The sequence below is a fragment of the Ambystoma mexicanum genome, chromosome 11 (genome assembly GCF_040938575.1).
Source record: "Ambystoma mexicanum isolate Mex_15411 chromosome 11, UKY_AmexF1_1, whole genome shotgun sequence".
Classification (NCBI taxonomy): domain Eukaryota; kingdom Metazoa; phylum Chordata; class Amphibia; order Caudata; family Ambystomatidae; genus Ambystoma; species Ambystoma mexicanum.
This window is the reverse complement of record NC_090934.1, coordinates 424180785-424199392: the sequence shown is the minus strand read 5'-3', so window position 1 is coordinate 424199392 and position 18608 is coordinate 424180785. Positions and strand designations below refer to the sequence as shown.

Genomic DNA, 18608 nt, shown 5'->3' with positions numbered 1-18608 from the left:
ACGGCCAACAAGGGTTATCTGCACGGTTTCAGATTAAAAATTATGAAAATGAAAATGAGGGGCTCACTCAATCAAGGTACAAGTAATCATCATTTCTTTATTTGATAAGCTTATAAGTTCTTAGTCTTTAATAGTCAATTGTATTAGAATGCTTAAGGTTGGACCTTTGCTCACAGTTCCTATATAATATTTTTCATGGTCTTCCAAATTTCCTCAGAAGTTCCAAAATGATATTCAGAAAATACTCCAAATTTGAATGTTGTATAAACTGCAACAATCCAATTTTCTCAGAGGCTCCAAGATTTCTTTATGAGTTCCAAGAAGATACAGGTGGTTTAATTTATGTGTTTTTAATGGCACTTCTGTATTAGGAGTATTTTCTCCCAATTATGCACAACATTTTTTTTTTTTTAAATAAGGCCAGTCCCCGTCATTTCTACACGATTACAATAGATCAGTTTGGGTTTTAGTCAATCGTTTTATTCAGGCTGTCACATTTTGTGTCATTTTGCCTGGTTCCGTGTGTCATTTACAAGTGTGGTTGGTTGTTTATCGCATTATACATGGTTTCTTTTCTTGAGACACCACCTCAGTTTGAGAAAGAATGTTCTATTGTTGGTGCATACCCATTTGGTAACTTTAGTCAATAGAGGAGCTCACCAAGAACGACGCCCAATAATTCAAAGCATACAAATAAGGGTTGCACCGAAACATTTCACTCTGAGCCTTTTCAAGACTTCGGTGAAATGGTAATTTTGCTTGCTCTCATTTCATTTTCTCAGTCCTGGATTTATTCCTTGGTTAAAGTGCTTCAAATGTTTACTAGAAAAACACACTATAGAAAAGATGTATATTATAAATGATGGTATGTCCTAATGGTGTAACAAATAGAAATTATATTAGTTCCATATAGTATCAAGCAATATTCTAAGATGGGAAACAGTGCATTTTCCATTGGTTGATAAAGCGATTACTTTACTATTGAAGATTTTCTTTTATTGTCCCACTTTAGATTGTTTTAGCAATGTATGTGTATACAATAATGTGCTTCTTTACCTTTACTGTAGTGCATAAACAGATGGTGTATCACAGATACAGAAAGGTAAACAATACTCACATGCACCATGGTTTGGAAAACGTGCTAAAAGGAAGGAAAACACATTTTGACTGTTGTCATTTTTACTTGATCATTCTCCTTTTGGTTAACCTACTACTGGGATTCAGTAAGGGGGTTGGGTGGTGCAGAAATGGTTTGCAGTGCTCCAATACGGACGACTTCAAATAAATAAATGAGAAAGCAGGTATTAGAAATCTCAGTTGAGACAGTTGTTTACAATATTACATCCACACCCGAAGAGATGGTATGGCATTGGTTTCTTTGACATATCCCCGTATAGCTGACAAGTTTAATTTCGGGATATTAGATGGCGCTTAAGCGCTACCTAAAAGTCAAAACTATTGGAGTACAGGTAGAAAGGAGATGACATGCAAGGAGGGACACCCAGTTTGTGGTTATTTACCCACTGTGATGAATCCAATGGAGTCATTAGGAACTACCCAGCGGCGACCTCTTCCCATGTGGCCAGGGGAAGGCAGCCGCTACCTGATCCTGACCCTGGTGATGGCTATATAAAGGAAGAATCACATGGGAGGAAACAACTACCAAGGAGATGGCATGAATTAATTTGATGATTCACGGTGTCACAGCATGCGAACAAGAAGGGTATGGAGATGCTGGGAGCCACACAGGAGCTCCTAGAGGTCGGGTCACTCCGTGAGACAGTGTTCTCCATCCCAAGCAGAGAGGGAGGGCTGGCGAGTGACCGTGGAGCCACGTAGAACACTTAAGGAATGTTTGCACATTCCAAACTGGAAGGTAGGTGAAGGAGCCGCACCGCTGAGGTACAAGCAGCATCAGAAATGCTGCAAGAAACCGGCGAGTCTGCCCAAAGCAGCTGGGGACAACATGGCAAAGTACAAATTCAATGTTTGAATGCAGACAAGGCACAGTACAAAGACAAAACCGCAAACAAGCACAGGTGCATGAAATGTCAGCGTTGGGAAGATGTTTGAGAAAATATTACCATAGATGTGTATATGCTATTGTGATATATAAAAGAACTGTGAAACGAGTACACAAGGCAGTTGGGGAGGAGGGATAGCTCAGGGGCAAGGCGTCTTGGAAGCAAGACAAAGCAGCACAACAGGTTTGAATCCAGATCCAGCGCTTAGAAAGCACTTGTTGGTATTAAGCACATTATAAAATAATTATAAACTGAATAAAGTTTCCTGGCAGCGGAGTATACCAGATGATATGCAAAGTTACAAGAACTTCCACAGGAAGAATGTTACAGAACTTTTTGGTTGAACAACTTTGCGAGTCCAGTGAAGACACAAATAAACTGTTGGTTAGAGACACATATTTTGCCAAACTGTTCAATCCAGGGTACCTTGGGGAACATTTTCTTTAGAGTAATTCTTATACTTTTGGTTTTGAACACTTTTTCTATCAAGTTAAAGACATTATCTTGCACCCTTTGTTGTTTTGTTTATCTCGTGAGGGTCAGGATAGGACGTTTTGGACACATGGACGGCTTTCCAGTTACTGACATCCTGACAGACAGTTCCGTAGTTTGGTTTAAAGGCAGATCATTTCCTCTTTAGAATAGGGCTAGAGATGCGTTTTCCCCAACCCATTTGTATTTAATAAAGTGTCTAACTACACTGATGACAAATCTTGTTTCCTGCTTTCATTTCTGACACCTCACACCACCCATAGTCATGTTAATCCCTATGGCCATTCCCACTCACTGCCTGAACCTACCCAGCCAAAAACACATGTCATGGGATCTCCGAGTTCGCTCTAATAAGCAGTAACACACTTTAGTGTGCCAATGTTAATAGCTTAACTGCAGCTGTACAAGGCTACTGGTGTAATAAACAGGTATTAAAGTGTGTCTTCAACCACTTGATTTCTATCTTATCCCTGCACTGAAGTGAAAAGAAAAATAAATACAATTTTAAAAAAGGACAAAAACTTACTATTTTGGCTTGAAGTATTAGGTAGGCATTTGCCAGGTACCAACCTCAAATGCACTGCATGTTTGGGCTGTTGCAATCTCATGATCAGGTAGTACATGTATATCATTTCCTAGCAAATGCTTATCCCATACATACACAAAGGTCCAAGCTGCAAGTCTAAACTGTTGGCTTTTTCAATGCTTGTTAATTGCCGTTTTGGTTCAGAAAGCTTGCAATGCAAACTGAACTCTCCTCTGTGAGGAAGTATTTGAGCACTATCATTTTGTTGATGGCCACAAATTCTTTAACTCATGGTAGTCGCATTGCACCATTTTGAGATGTGAATAAAAGAATGAACTTGCATGTCTAGATTATTCTACTTGCCAGAGGGACAATTTTAAAAAGTGGGGTGCAAATTTAGAACAAATAACAAAAAGAATAGTTTTGATTGTATACATAGCAGGCTAATCTTCAGTATTCCAAAGGTTAGCGTATATAATATGTGAAACCAATATAAAGAAAATCTGAGACTTATGGAAATTCTTAAAGTGTATACAATGATAACGGTCCAGGCGAGGTATGTAATATAGTCTTTATTAGTACACTTATTAACCCCACAGATCAACTTTAATACATCAACATCCTTCGCCACTCTCCGATGAGCTCAGAGTTCCACCACTGTGAGGTCACTGAACACAAAGAATGCTACACATCTCCTTTCTTACAATCATAACTGTGAAACACCAATATAGAGAAATAAAACATGCAACAATATAATCAAAGAAGTAAACCACACACAAAAATAAAATCACAGTAGAAGATTCTACCTGGGGATTCTTTTATGAGCTGGTTATGCTATGGTGCTAGTGCAGCATTATCCTACACAATGTCTGCAAAAACATGGTATGATACATTTTCTCTTAGGCCTACAAATACTTGTGACCCCATTCTTTCCAGGCTCTGGGACTATTTCTGGGCTTGGCATATTCCTGGAAGACATCTGGTACTGTGTTGTACTCGCGTGTACTGCCAGTTGCTTCTCTTGGACCATTCTGCCTTCGCACAGTTTTACTTGTGCACACCGTTGACCTTCCCCACAATGCCATCAGACGTGTACGGGGGATCCATGTAAAATCCCTATAATTCTGTGTGCCTGCGACCACGCGATTGCTATTGCTTCATGCTGATGGAACTCTAACCCACTCTACTAGCTCAAACTTACTAGCATTTACTGTCTTGCGTTCATATATTATTTTAAGAATCATGATTCTACTCCTAAAATTATCCATATCTTGTTCTACCCTACTATGGTGGGCAAACCCTGATGGGCTCCTTCTCACTCCTGTAGTGAAATGAGTTGTGAACCTGTGTGCTTTCACCTTATCACTAACTTTCTGCTTCCAACTGTCTCCCGACATAAGGGCACTTTGAATATTTCCTTTTTTTTTAACTAGATAACATGACAGAGTAACCATAACCAGCATCAATACTTCAAAACCAAACATCGAAAGATGAAAAAAAACAATCAGTACAGTAGTCATCCAATAGGTCGATAGCAGTGAGAAAGTAAACAATGTCTTCCCTTATAAATAGTCCATCTAAAAAACATTTTTTTTTTTTTTTTTTTTAAAAACAAAGTAGATATCTTGTAGTGCCTTCATTCTGCACAAAACCCACTTCTGCCCATCTGGCGAACACATCCACCAAAAACACGCAAAACGAGTTTGCGGTGGAACTACAAATGAGACCCCCCCACTATGTCTAAACCTACTCCCATGGTATGCATGGCACGGTCATGACCACTGCCTCCCGGGCACACAAGAATTACTGGCACTCCTTGCAGCGTGGAACATCCAACATTATCAAAGTCTCCCAGGCTGTGTAAAATAATTGAAGGGGCGGCCACCTTCCAAGCAGTCCACCAGGACTCCGTGCCCACCAGGACTCCCAGGCCCACACCTGGCAGACGTGGCCATGGTTAAGGAGAGTTGTGCACCACCCTCCCTCACCACACAGTTGTGCACCCACCCCCCCTTGAAACACTTATGATATGGCATTTATAACACACCTATACACATCACACTGTAGCAGATTGCTGGGCTGCACCTGCATTAAGCAGCCCAGCTAAACAAAAGATGTTGGGGCCCCAACACACTGATGCATACCTATACATAAGAACTGCTTGCCATTCGATTTCCATACAACCACAAAAGTAAAACCAATTCAGGAGGATTCTACGATTGGTATCGTCCTCATTTTTAGAGCCACGGGCCTTGACCCTTATGAACAAATCCTCTCTGAACACTGCTCAATCAATGGAACTACTTCTGCCACACGTTCTTTCTTTTCACAGGCCAGGGTCGACCCCTCTGCATTGGAATCTCATTGTATCCCCAATTTTTTTTTATGCGAACAGCTGAGCAGTGGAGTATTACCTTTGCATGAGAAGTATTTTTCCTTTGGGTGGTGATCTTTGAATAACAGATCTGCTTAAAATCAAACAATTAGATATATGCTCGTGCATCCATATGCCACTGGTTTTATATATACACTTCATTGATAACTCCTTTCCTTCCAAACGTATTATTGTATATTCTCTCATGTAACAAAAACTATTTAGCAACAGAGTCTATAATCATTTACGATTCTTCCTTGGACCCAAATGTCCATCGGTTTTTCGCGATCAGCACCATCCCCCCACCCCCCATTTCCCTCTATAGCTAATACAGATTTTAATTCTTCACACAATTCTTCCACCAAATTTGTGGAGGTTGCAGTTCAACACTTGGCCTTCAGAGGCCCTTCTTTTACATTTCTTACATAACAATCCAATAACAGTTCATGGTTTGACATGCGGTATGGGCTATCGCATATATAGCACCGTATTCTCTCGTTCTTTTTTTTTCCTTATCGATTAATGTCACCTCTGTATACCTCCAACTGTCAATACCTCTGCCCACTTGTTTAGATTGAATGGCACACACACACACGTCACTTCACTTGTTCATGCAGATTCTTTGTCCCGATTTGTTTTCTAGCACTGGCTCGTGTGTTCTACCTCCTTTGCAGTTCTCAACACTTCTTTCAAAAACCGATTTCCTGAAGGCATCCCTTACTTAGCTTTAATGACACTAAAACTGAACTCTTAGCTGTTCTTTTCCACGATCACTCGAAGTTCACAAGGAGCAGCAAGTGTACAAAGTGCTGTAACGTACTGCTCAGACTATCGCTTTGTATCCTTTTACAAAAATGAAAGCATTCCAGAATTATACCAACATTCTTCGCATAAAGGCGTATAACATTTGGATATCGGATACATTTTTCCTAGTCATTAAAGCCCACATGCCTCTGCCTGGTCAATGCTGGTGTTATATATGATATCTGTGACGCGGTTCATAGAACCCTGTGAACAGGTTCGATCCCTGCGAAACATAACATTCCCTTTCACTCCGTTGCCGTTGGTCCGACCTCCGGGGGCCCTACATTAAAGCTCCTGAATACAGCTTATGTGTCCTGCCTCCTTTATTTCAGCTGGTAAGTTTTCAAAAACGTCCTGTGCCACTGTGATCAGACATTGTTTGTACAGTGCGCTGCTTGCACATAATGGTCAAATCCCCTTTCCAACGACTCCATGGTACTAGAAGTTCTCCTTGCAAAGGCAAAGAAATTGGAGGTTTCCACTTGCACCCGTTGAATGCCCAAGCCAGTTAATTCCTCTAGAACTTTCCACTGCTCCCTCTTTTTTCACTTTTCTTTTTTTATCTATGTTACTCCACATTTATTTATTATTTTGTCTTCGTTTTGCAAAGTTTTCTCCATGAACTAACTCTTTGAATTGAGTTTGCCATCTTCCTGCGTTTTTAAAATCCTGTGTCCCTTGTTTCTAAGCAAAGTGTGTGCCAACCCTGTTGGCAGTCTCGCGAGAGGCAACTAAAAGAAATATAGCCTTGCGCATTCACCAGTACGGTGTAAAGAAGAACTCTAAATGTTTCTTTCCTTCTCGATCAGGGTCCTTAAACTTCTAGCTCCTGGACCACTTCCCTTCGGTCATGCAGTACTCTCAGATCGTGTCAATGCTAAGCTGGCATTCACAAACTTGTGGATCAGTCTTTCTCTCTGTCTCTCTCCCAGCTCCTGTTGGGCCACTGGGTTTGTTGCCAGCATAATTATCTAGGCAAGCTAATAAATTCTTTATATAGTTGTACAGCGGTTAACCCCACCGATCTCCTTCAGCCCCCCCCCCCCCCATGTCCTTATTTGCGCTCCAATGACCTCCCATGGTCTACCATGCTGAGATAACAGAACACAAAGAATGCTATATATATATTTCTGAAACGTCTGAAGACAGTTCAGAGACCTAGTAAGAATTATACACAGTGCGGACAATATTTAAGTGACAATTGATGGCGACATTCCCCCTAGCATGCGTTTTTGTATGGTGAGCCCTGGTGGAACCATGTACATTTGTAAGTCGTCACACATCACCAGTAGTGTATCCCAACCTCTGCCTTCTCGGAAGACAGTCACACAAAAAAAATCCTCAATCTTCTCTTAATGGTCTAGTTTATTTCCATGATAACTACAAGTCTGGCATACACAAATCGTTATTTTGCATTTCACATTTCGTTGGTATCATGCACATTGAATACCAGACTACCTTATCAAAAAACTACAACAAATACAGAACGCAGCAGCAAGACTACTCTTCAGACTCACTAAGAAAGTACACATTACACCAGCACTCTATATTGGATACCGGTCAAGAAACGCATACTCTGCAAATCACTCTGCATAACAGAAATCCACGGCCAAGGAGCAGAATTCATACAGGGAATCATTTCGATCTTCAAACCAAAACGAACACTAAAATCCAGCAAACCTAAACAATACGTGAAGCAGAAATTTGGGGAACTGCGCTCTCCTGCATACCGGTGAGACTTTAGTACCCGCTCCCAAAGGAAATACGAACAACAGAAGATCACCTGGAGTTGAGAAAATGGTTAAAAACATGGCTCTTTAACTCAATGGGCTAAATGGGAAATAGCATCGAAGGAAAACCACCAGAAGAGAAACACCGAAAACAAAGAAGCCTCATGAACCGAAACGGGACCACCGAAAGAAATAAAGCATTCTACCGCAAGACACCACAGAAAACTCGACAGATCAACATTAGCTCGCACAAAAGGACGCTGACTCCCCCCCACTAAACCTACTAAAAACACATACTCTTCATGCACTTAACAAATCGAAGTCATACATCAGCTGCAGAGAAAAACACCTAAAACCACTACAAACAATCCACAACACACAACAGGAAACTAAACCAATCACACACAAGTCACCCCATAGACACTCATTCACCAACCACCACATAAAATCTACCAACTAAATACAAACCAGCAGTGTGACCCTTTTTTTCCGACTGAAGCTACCAACAGTTCACCTAAGCCCCCTTGCGCTTTTCCCTCTCAATCCCACTAAGCCCTCCCAACCCACCTTCCTTTTCAGATCCACCAGAGTGCCTGGAGATCATGAAAATAGCAGCAGTGTGCGGTATAAGTCACAAACACGACATGAATAAATAAAATGACATCATAAAAAGCGACACGCCTTTGTCTTCCCGCAGGTGACCGCACCATTTTATTTTGTTATGCATTTTTGGATTTTGAAAGCAATGCTTTTTAGGCTTGCATTTACTTGTGGACTTCCATTCAGCATGAGAAAAAAAACTACAACCAGACTCTTTTTGCTTAACGTGTTTCTTTAAGAAAGTTTATATTTGTCAGGGTCATCTACTTTTCAAATGATCTCTATGAAGTAAAAAAATAAAAAACATTTTTTTAAAAAGTATGGTAGTCAGCAGTGTCAAACATTCACACATACCTTTACCAACAATCGTACTTGTTCCAAGTACCCAAACGCATAGGCCCAAATCCAGGCTCTACCAATGAACTAAAGTTAAGGGTTGTAGGCAAAACATTACTTCACTGCGACTTATCTGGGAAGTGTGGGAGTGCCTAAAAGAGGTTTTTCTTCAATGTACACCATTCAAAAAAATGCCTCAATCATGGTCTGTATAGTCTAAATTAAAACATTGGAATGCTTACAGTTGCAGACAATGCTCTGGCAGAAGACAATTGTGGTATTCCATGAGCATCCCGAGGCTCCTTATCTCGTGGCCTCCAGCCCATGGTATGCAGAGAATGTGGAATGCGATGACGGGGGGAGAATGACCGTTGGGGAGGTGAGAGTGAAGGTGGAGGCTGCGGTACGGGGCGCCGGTTATTTATTCAATGATCTTTGTATGCGATCAATAAAGGCCAGTTCTTACCACTTACGTCTCACGTCGCATACTTCAAATGGCGATGAGGATGCCGGCGCCTTGAGAGCCCACAGGTCGGAGAAAGCAGCAGCAGCAGCGACAGCGGTCATAGTGGACACCGAGAGCGGGTGCTCGAGTAGCTGCACCATTTTGTGCAGGCGGAGAGCAGACGCTCCGAACTCGCGCACTGGCATTGCGTTGGTTCATGCAGTTGTGTAAGGCCAAGACAGAGAGCGGCTGCTCCGAACTGACGTTTGACACGTTGGTTTGTGCGGAACTGACCCCGCTCTCCTAGGACAAGCTACGTGTTTTAGAGAAAAGGACCCGCAGCAGAGCGAGTCATGTGATCTGCCTGACTACAGGAAGAGTAGGCAGAATGAGGAGTAGATGGTGATCTACTCCTCCTCCTCACAGTACTTAAAACAATTTATTATGCAGGGCATCAGTATACAGCCGCCAGCAAGTTTCCTTCCAACTCCAGGTCAACCAGCAGTTCTATGGTCAGAATGGAAAGAATTCTGGTTGAACTATATCCAAGCAGTAGAAAAGGAGGAACTCACATCCCGAAAAAAGAAGTTATTACTACATGCGTTGGGGTTGGAAGGGCAAAGGAAGTTCAGAGAATTACCAGAATTGACTAGAGATGAAGCTGGTGATGCTGATGAGCATGACAGAGCCATCAGGCAATTGGACAAATATTATGCTCCAGAAACCAATGTGGCCATAAACGGGTACAAGTTCTATACTAGAGTGCAGAAGGAACATGAGAACATTGAAGAATATGTCTCTGCACTGAGAGTACTATCACGGACTTGCCAATTTGGCAATGGCATCACTTTGGATGAGTTGATCCGAGATCAGATCATTATCCACTCGAAAGATAACTTAATCCAGGATAGACTGTGGATGGTGGGTAATCCGTCTCTGCCGGAAACCATAGCAATAGCAAAGCGAGTAGAACACACTCACTTATGTTCGAAGGAGGTGAAAAGCAAGAAAGAGGAGGCTGTACAAAGTATGCAAAAACATAGCCAGAGCAGCAAGGAGATGCAAGAAAAAGAAACAGGAACAAGCACAGGTCAACATAATTCGACCGAAAGACAGAGGAGGGGGAAATACTAAGAACAAAGACAAGATTGAAGTCAATGCAGCAGGACGGAATAACAGATTGAGGAGTTATGAGCAGAGAGGGAATTCATATAGAGGAAAGTCTTGGGCAAAAAATGAACCCAGGCCCCAGAACGATCAGAGAACTCAGCATAACCAACAGAAGGAAGGATACAGATGTTATAATTGTGGCAGAGTTGGTCACTATGCAAGACAAAGTCCTGCATTGGGACAAAAATGTGGAAACTGTGGTATAAGAGGCCATTTCGCAGTCATGTGTAGAAGAAGGAAGAAGATATCTGCCATTATGGAAGAAGAAGAATCGGATGAAGAAAGGGTATTTCTGATACGAGAACCACCTGATGGAGAATTCAAATGCCCGAGTTGTGAAGTATGCTTGGACAACTGGAGAATAAAAGTAAAAGTGGATAGTTGTTCGCCATGGACAATTATCACCAAGAAAACATGGAAGAATTTAGTAAAATGTGGCCTCAAAACCAGGATGGAGGCATCTGACATTCTGAATCGTGGTGGGTTTGAGGGATCCAAAATCGAGACAATTGGGTGGTTCTCGAGCATTGTTCAATTTAAAGACAGAAGGTCTCAAGTAAAGGTATACGTGGCAGAAAAGGGAATAAATGCTTTGGGGTGGAGAGATCAAGCTGGAACCAAGTCATGAAGAACAAATCCTGGTTGTCAACAAGAGTCAAGCAGTAAAAAGCAAGGAGATTTTTCACACAGAATTCGCCTTAAGAAGGGAGCAATTCCTGTCAGGCATACTAAATCCAGGCCCATTCCGTTTGCTACTGCTGAAAAGGTAGAACAGGAATTGACCTTGTTAGAATCTGAAGGAGTGATAGAGAAAATTTTGTCATCTGAATGGATAAGCCCCATTGTGATTGCAGTAAAGAAAAATGGCAAACCTAGGATTTGTGTGGACTTAAGAGACGTCAACAAGAACATTATAACAGATGTGTTTCCACTTCGAGAGAATGCACAACGACAACAAGTGGTTGAGCTGTCTGATAATAGGAGTGCGCGTGGCTCAAGAGAGAAGCGATTACCATTACCATTTTGGTCTAGGGATTATGACATGTGAAATTACTTACTATTGAAATTGTATTATGCTAGTTCGTTAGTCTTCTTACGACTTAAAGTTTGCATTCATTTATCTATAATGTTATTCAATAGTTTTCCTTCCGGTATTAACTTTTTAATTGTTCTGGAAAAGTTTAAGGAACATTCAAGCTCTTATTTTGTTTCAAAATTTGTGTAAGGGGGGGGTGATGTGGTATTCCATGGGCATCCCGAGGCTCCTTATCTCGTGGCCTCCAGCCCATGGTATGCAGAGAATGTGGAATGCGATGACGGGGGGGGAACGACGACAGTTGGGGAGGCGAGAGTGAAGGTGGAGGCTGCGGTACGGGGCGCTGGTTATTTATTCAATGATCTTTGTATGCGATCAATAAAGGCCAGTTCTTACCACTTCCGTCTCACGTCACATACTTCAACAATGTCTGGTAGACGTCTTCTGTCCCAACATTCCCTTGGCCCTCGTTAAACACTGTAACTCGCTTGGACCGAGGGTCAAAAACACCTGGCAACACCCTAAAAAAGTGGCATTGTTTATGTGTTGCTCCCCATAGAATGACCGTTTAGATTTTGCAGATAAATTATTTGCCTCTTGTAATGTAACTTCCCATGATGACCTAGACTGCTATAGATCAATTTGACTTCCAATGATGAACTATGCCAAATACCAATTTCACTCCCTATGATGTCACTTCTGGTGATATACATATGCAAATTAGGGGACCACGCACATCTTTTATTACATAGGGCTTCCTTCCCAAATCCTAAAACTGGCCATGGTTCCACCTTTCTCTTATAAAACTAGGAAGTGGTTGACTTATGAGCAGCTGGGGAGAAATGTACATGTTGTATTGTGGGGCCAGGGAGGCAGGACGCAAGGTATTTATTTACATGGCCATTGCATTGCTGGCTATTACAGCCAAGCCTCTACAAGTGATTTTCTGCATTCCTCTCCTTTTACCAACAATTCGAAAATACAGACTTCAATCTCCTATGTGTTCTCGCCCAATCCTTAACCAATAACGGTAAGTGCCGACTCGAAGAACTAGTTAAGCACAAATCCAATCCAGATATATGCGTTCCAGGTTCTATGCATACATTAACTCAATATAATGTGGTGCGCTCAGTTATTAAAATATTAAAAAGGGGGAACCCCCAAATGCCTAGGGTTTACGTGAAAACAATGCAGTGACTTCACTGTGGTTCAAAATATCCAAAACTTAACATTTACAAATAATGTGAGGTGAAAAGAAGTTCCTGTACTTTCCGTTTACATCGAAGTCATCATTTTTACTATGTTCTGTGGTCGACGCAAAGCAGGGAAAATATAGAAACTAGTTTATATGGAATATAAGAAATTGGTGGCAAAGGCAGTGCAACAAGAACTCATACTACGTTGATAACTCGGTCTCTAGGGCATACATCAACACCCACTTCCTTGTCAGATTTTCATTAAAAATTGCAATGTTAATCAAAATACCCTCTGAAAGAAAACAGAGACCGAATCTATCAACCACAGGGAAGCATCCAGGTTCAACTGCTTTTCAGTTAAGTGATGCTCTCTATTTATAGTAAAGTAGTTACGTTATTAGCAGGTTTCCTCCACAAAGCATGCTAAGAGAGGCACACACATAGGATTGGACCAGCGCACGGGAGTCGATTTAACGACCACTCAAGGTATATAGGGCTTTATAAACCAGGAGTGTAATGCATCGATGTAAAAAGACATGCATATCAAGTCACAAACATGGCCAACGTGTTTTATCCATCCATCTCAACAAAAAGAAAAAAAGAATTGTGTCAACCTTTCAAATACCAGATGGAGTGCTGCGGATAACTTTACAGGAAACTCGAGCGCTTGGATAAGGCCGTAGTATACCATGATGCAAAAGCCCAGAATAATACAGTCCCGTCCAGCCTGTAGTATGCACAAGATTACTTACATTGCAAAATCTCGGAATAACTGCGTGCACTCCACATCCTGTTCCCCCTTACGCCTCCCCCCTCCGATGCAAGCGTGCATGCATAAGCACTCGACAGCTCAGAAATAAGATTTTACAAAAACATTTAGGGCGAACAACAAGCGAAGCGGTGCATCCATACGAAGCAGGAAAACCGCTACACGGAAGCCTTGTTCGAGATGCCCGGTTAAGAAATCAATCCAAATTCCCTGCTAGGAGAGGATCGTTGCCGAGGAACAACTTTGTGGGCAACGTACGCGCGTTGCTCGCTTTCAAGATAAAGTGGGAAAAACGCATAGTTCGTAGACTCCTCGTAATGTTCATCCGTGAAGAATCCTCCGTCTGAGGCAAGGGGTAGACACCCACCACCCTCCAGTTTATTGAAACGTGAGCACCATATAGGCTGCAATGACCAAAACATTAGCCCGTTTTGCAGTGCTGTGATATACGCACGGAGCATTATTCCTCCCCTCTTTCGTCTGTGCAGTAGACGAGGCAAGCAGGAACGTTCCCCTCCATTTGCTGCCATCTATGTCCTAATGCCACACGTGTCCTGCCAGTCACACTATAGCCTGCTTATTTATTCTCGGTAGTCTTACTTTATTATGACGGCATCATACACGAAAGCAGCGATTTGCCATACAATATCATTCAGTGCACTACAATAGACTGGCGATGGAATGATACATTGGGAGGGACCTGTGCTGCAAGGCATTCAAGTTGTCTCCCTAAAGTTGACTACGGCTTCCAGAAGTACACATAGAAGGGACGTGGCAACGGTGTGGTCGGTTTAAAAGACAATCCCGGATTGTCGAGCATTTTAGATTAGTTGTATGTGAGCTTCACATACAAGCACGAGTTTGCCACCATTGCAATGGGCCTGTTAAGTAGCAGTTGTTTCTCCCGCATTTAAACACAGATAATCACCATACACAAAACTACAATACCCGGGCACGAAACGAATTCTGCGCGAGAAAGTTGGTGTCGCCAAAAAGGCCGGTTGGCCCAGAGTTTGGACAAGTAGATCGGAGCACAGGATTTTCATGATGCCAGACGATTACGTTTTGTTTTTCGGTGTTTATAAACGGACACCATTAGCACCTCTTTGGTGACAAGTGTCGTGCAAACCCCTCTAAACGTTATCTACGAAGGAATGAAGAGACATGCAGCACGTGAGGAAGATGGAATCCGGACGCAGCTCCCCCTTACTGGAGCATCACCTCAACCGTTCACCCAACACGTAGCCGCAAACCCCAACAAAACAAAAAAAGGTCCCACAAGTCACCTGTCAGTTAACACGAGATCCGAGAGGCCCGCACCTATACATGGTTGGGGGTGCTCTGCACCCGACAACGTGTGCATGCAAGAAGGCAGGCCCACTTGCTGTTCAGAGCATCATGTGGCAGACATCGGTGGCCTTTTGGTACCCGGTGCTTGTGCCTCATAGATGCACATAAACGTGCCTAAGTAATCATCTATAGGGCGCCAGGGGACCACTCCGGTGGTGATAGTGCGCGGTACAAATGTCCTTTAACGTTGTGGTAATGTTGGATGGCACACTACTGACAGCATTGTAACGCGGACGCACAGCAACGTCTCTGCTGGTGAAGGAGAACAGTACCAGACTAAGGCCAACACTCCAAAGGCAATGAATGGCAAGAACACTTAGATTTCAAAGCTTCTCCACTCAGTGGGCAGGGCTGAGTGACCTCCACGCTGCAAGCACGAGAACTCTCACGAGTAAATCACTCCCCATGTAGGCATGGGAGACCAGTGACAAATGGCAGCAGTAAATGGGACGTGGCAGACGATTCGCCTTTCCTATAGCAACACACGCTCTGTATGGGCTACAAAGGGGGTGCCTCCCTCCAACCCCACAATACGTGGCAGATTCAGATAAGGTGTCAGCAATTCGTGGGCTGTTGCAGCATCTCCCAAGGTCAACCTTAACAAGTGTCAGCGGTTAGCAGGTAACCTGTTATATGCCATCACCTTTGCAAGCTGGGGACACAAAAAACTTCTCATACTAGCCTGCCGCACAACATTCTGAGTTGCTGCAAGAAACTCACAATAAACGTGGGCATGGGCACTAGTAGCCACGCTGCTTCTCAGATGAGGGATGGTAGGAATCCCTCCACGAGTTTCGGCGCCGGAGCAGAAGGTACACTAGTTGCCTCTTCCCCGTTAGTCGCCACAAGTCACTAACACATGTCCTTTCTGTGCTCCAAGTTTGCAATCCCGAATTTATATATATATATATATATATATATATATATATATATATATATATATATATATATATATATATATATATATATATATATATATATATATATATATACTGTTCGGTTCTTTTCCCCCATCCCTTCTGTGACAGGCTCCTCCCTTCCTTACAAGGATCCTGCTATTTCCACTCCTGGCCATGATGCACCTTCCTCTGGTTATCACGCAGCCCCTCCCACACCATGCACGCACCGTTCCAGCTCACCCCTCCTTAAGGAATAAGAAAGTATTAGGCCGCCTTCTCATTGATTAAATACTCTGCTACTATCATTGAGAGCTTGGTGTTTCCCCTCCACAAGAACAGTACACCCCCTACACAGCAAGCACATAGACCGCAACCCCCGCCCACGATTAAATACGTGCCCCAAAGACAACTGAATGCGCCTTCCCCACAACTGTCCACATTTGCCAATAACCATGGTGCCCCAACCAAAAAAAAAAAACACATGACTTTCACCAAATGATATCAGCCTTCCCTTTGAACCAACCCTAATCCAGTATATAAACATGCTTTTCCTACCAGGATAAGAGCAGAGCAGGCCGGACCTGTGCGCAGGGGGCTCGGACTCCGCTCCCCCCGGGGGCTCCTCCTCGCCTCCCTGTCCTGGGCTTTCAGAGCTCCTCCTTTCTGCGCTCCTTCTTCGCCAGGCCTAGCTCTAGTACCCAATATGCCCCCCTCACCACTGCCGGGCCAGGAACGAGTGACAGAAAAAGAGAGAAAAAAAAACAAACGAAAGAGAGAAACTGTGATAGAAAACAAGAACTCTTCAATCCATTCACCCCCGAGCCGCATCACCCGGGCGGGATCCCTACGCCGGCGCGCGCCCGCCCCACTACACACATACACACGGTGCGCGCGTTCCATGCTACTTCCTCACCTCTGCGGGCGTCTTAGCCCTCTACTAATATGGCCGTCTAATACTATTCAAACATGGCTGATTTTTGGGCGCCGGCATTCACAAAGTTGCAGACGGCTCTAGCTCTTTTGCTCGACGCTGCTCGTTGTTTTAGATACAATGGCAGTTTATCAAAAATATTTGAGTACAGAGTAGTAAGTGAACGTGTCTTGCCTGACACTAACATGGAGATCTATTAGGACACAACCTCCCAAATGACTTACCATAAAGTATTAGAAACCTTTGCCTGATTTCGAGATGGCGGCTTCCAGAGAAGCGGCCGCGCGCATCGCACGCAGCTCGAGATCGCGCGCTGCCCTGACTGAGTGCAGCGGGAGGCCCGCTGGCTTTGAGCGAGTAGAGAGAGAGCGCAGAGGGGTGGAGGCAGAAAGGGAACTTCGTCTAAGGCCCGGTCAATGGAGTGTGGCCGGAGCAGAAGGGATTGGCTGCCTCTAGTTTCCAGATAGCTACAACCCTTGGACCTAGATAGGGACTACAGGTGCCCGCCATCCACCGGGTGAGAAACGAGCGGTCTTCGCGTGCACTACTTTACGTGTTGGTGCGGCGAATTTATTTCACTTTGCCTAAGGAGCGAGGTGTGCTGCGGCCCCAATGCCTAGGGAAAGAACCCGGATGTGGGGTGAGAAAGTAAAGTGCGGATGGGAACTCTGGGGGGCGGCGTAGGAGAGTAACTCCCTGCGGGGTGGGGCACGTTAGCCCTCTCCGCGGGGATGCAGCTGGCACTCCCACCTCAAGAAGAATGGGCACACCTGCAGGGGGGAAGCAAGTACATCAATAACATAACTCCTGGCCCCAGGGGAAAAATAACTCCCAAAACATACTACTGTGTCAGTAATAAAACGTGCACATAGAGGAATGTTATGCTGAATGCAGAGAGGAACCTGCCCCGTTCGAGCAGAGAATAACCCGTGCACACAGAAAACCTATGCCCGGGGAGACCTGCTCGTGCACACAAAGAGCGAAGGCTTCCGCGGACGAGCTAACTCCGCTACATAGAAGAAATATAAATTCCTGCACGCCGAGCGAATCATAATCCTGAACAGAATAAAGGGCATATCACATCTTGCAAAGGGATGGGTCTACTTTGTGCGTACAGAAAGAATAATAATTTTCGTATACGGAGAAAAGAACCCTACTCACGTAGACTATTAACATTTGTACACGTGCCGTAGATCTGCAAAAATAATCACTTTTGTACACCGGTAACAAAGAACTACATAAATGCAACTCGTGCTCACAGATAATTATGCCTCACGTATTCAGCCTGAGCAAACAAAATTAAATATCGAATGCAGAGAACATTGGAACCTCTGCACACAAAACGAATGTTAACTCCGCCCACTTAAACGAGCGAATTCCATCCGATACTCCTGGATCGTTTAAAAGGGCAGGTTCGTCTTTACAATCAAACCTCTATTACACCTCTGTTCGACCTTAAGTATTTGGTCGTTGTACAGGAAAACGACGATTTTCCAAGGCAGATGATCTGGTAGTCCAGTTATTAAACTTCTTTTTTCGAGAATATGGATGTTAGAGGGAGGTGCAGCAGTTTATTTGATGGGACCAGAGGAATTCGGATAGGGCCAGGCAGATGCATAAAGGAAATGAATTGTTTGTTAATAACGACCCAATTGGTGTTTCCCTGTCTCCTGGCCCCACTGCTCCAACTTTCTATTTAAGTATGATCAATTTGTGTGTGCACAAGTGTTATCACTATTATTTCAAAATGTTTTGGTTAATGGTGTATTTCCTGTCACATGGTCCACTGCGTACATTATTCTGATTGATAAAAGGGGAGAGCGATCTAATCCCCTAAATAATCGACCTCTTGCCATTCTCCATGTGGACAGCAAAGTGTTTGCTTCTATACTCCTGTCCCATCAATAGACATGGATTGCTGTTACT

General features: G+C 43.4%; 1 protein-coding gene across 7 annotated transcripts in view; it reads right to left on the bottom strand.

The window, feature by feature from the left end:
• PHF21A (PHD finger protein 21A) overlaps positions 1-17173 on the bottom strand; it is a 2009174-nt gene extending 1992001 nt beyond the window's left edge. For 2 of the 7 annotated variants that reach the window (XM_069623244.1, XM_069623241.1), the window contains exon 1: positions 16307-16629. The gene's annotated coding sequence lies outside the window, so the exon portion shown is untranslated. Of the gene's footprint in view, positions 1-16306; positions 16633-16906 lie in introns of those variants that run through there. The other 5 variants (XM_069623247.1, XM_069623246.1, XM_069623242.1 and 2 more) reach the window with 4 other exon arrangements.
• Between the last annotated feature and the right edge of the window lie 1435 nt (positions 17174-18608).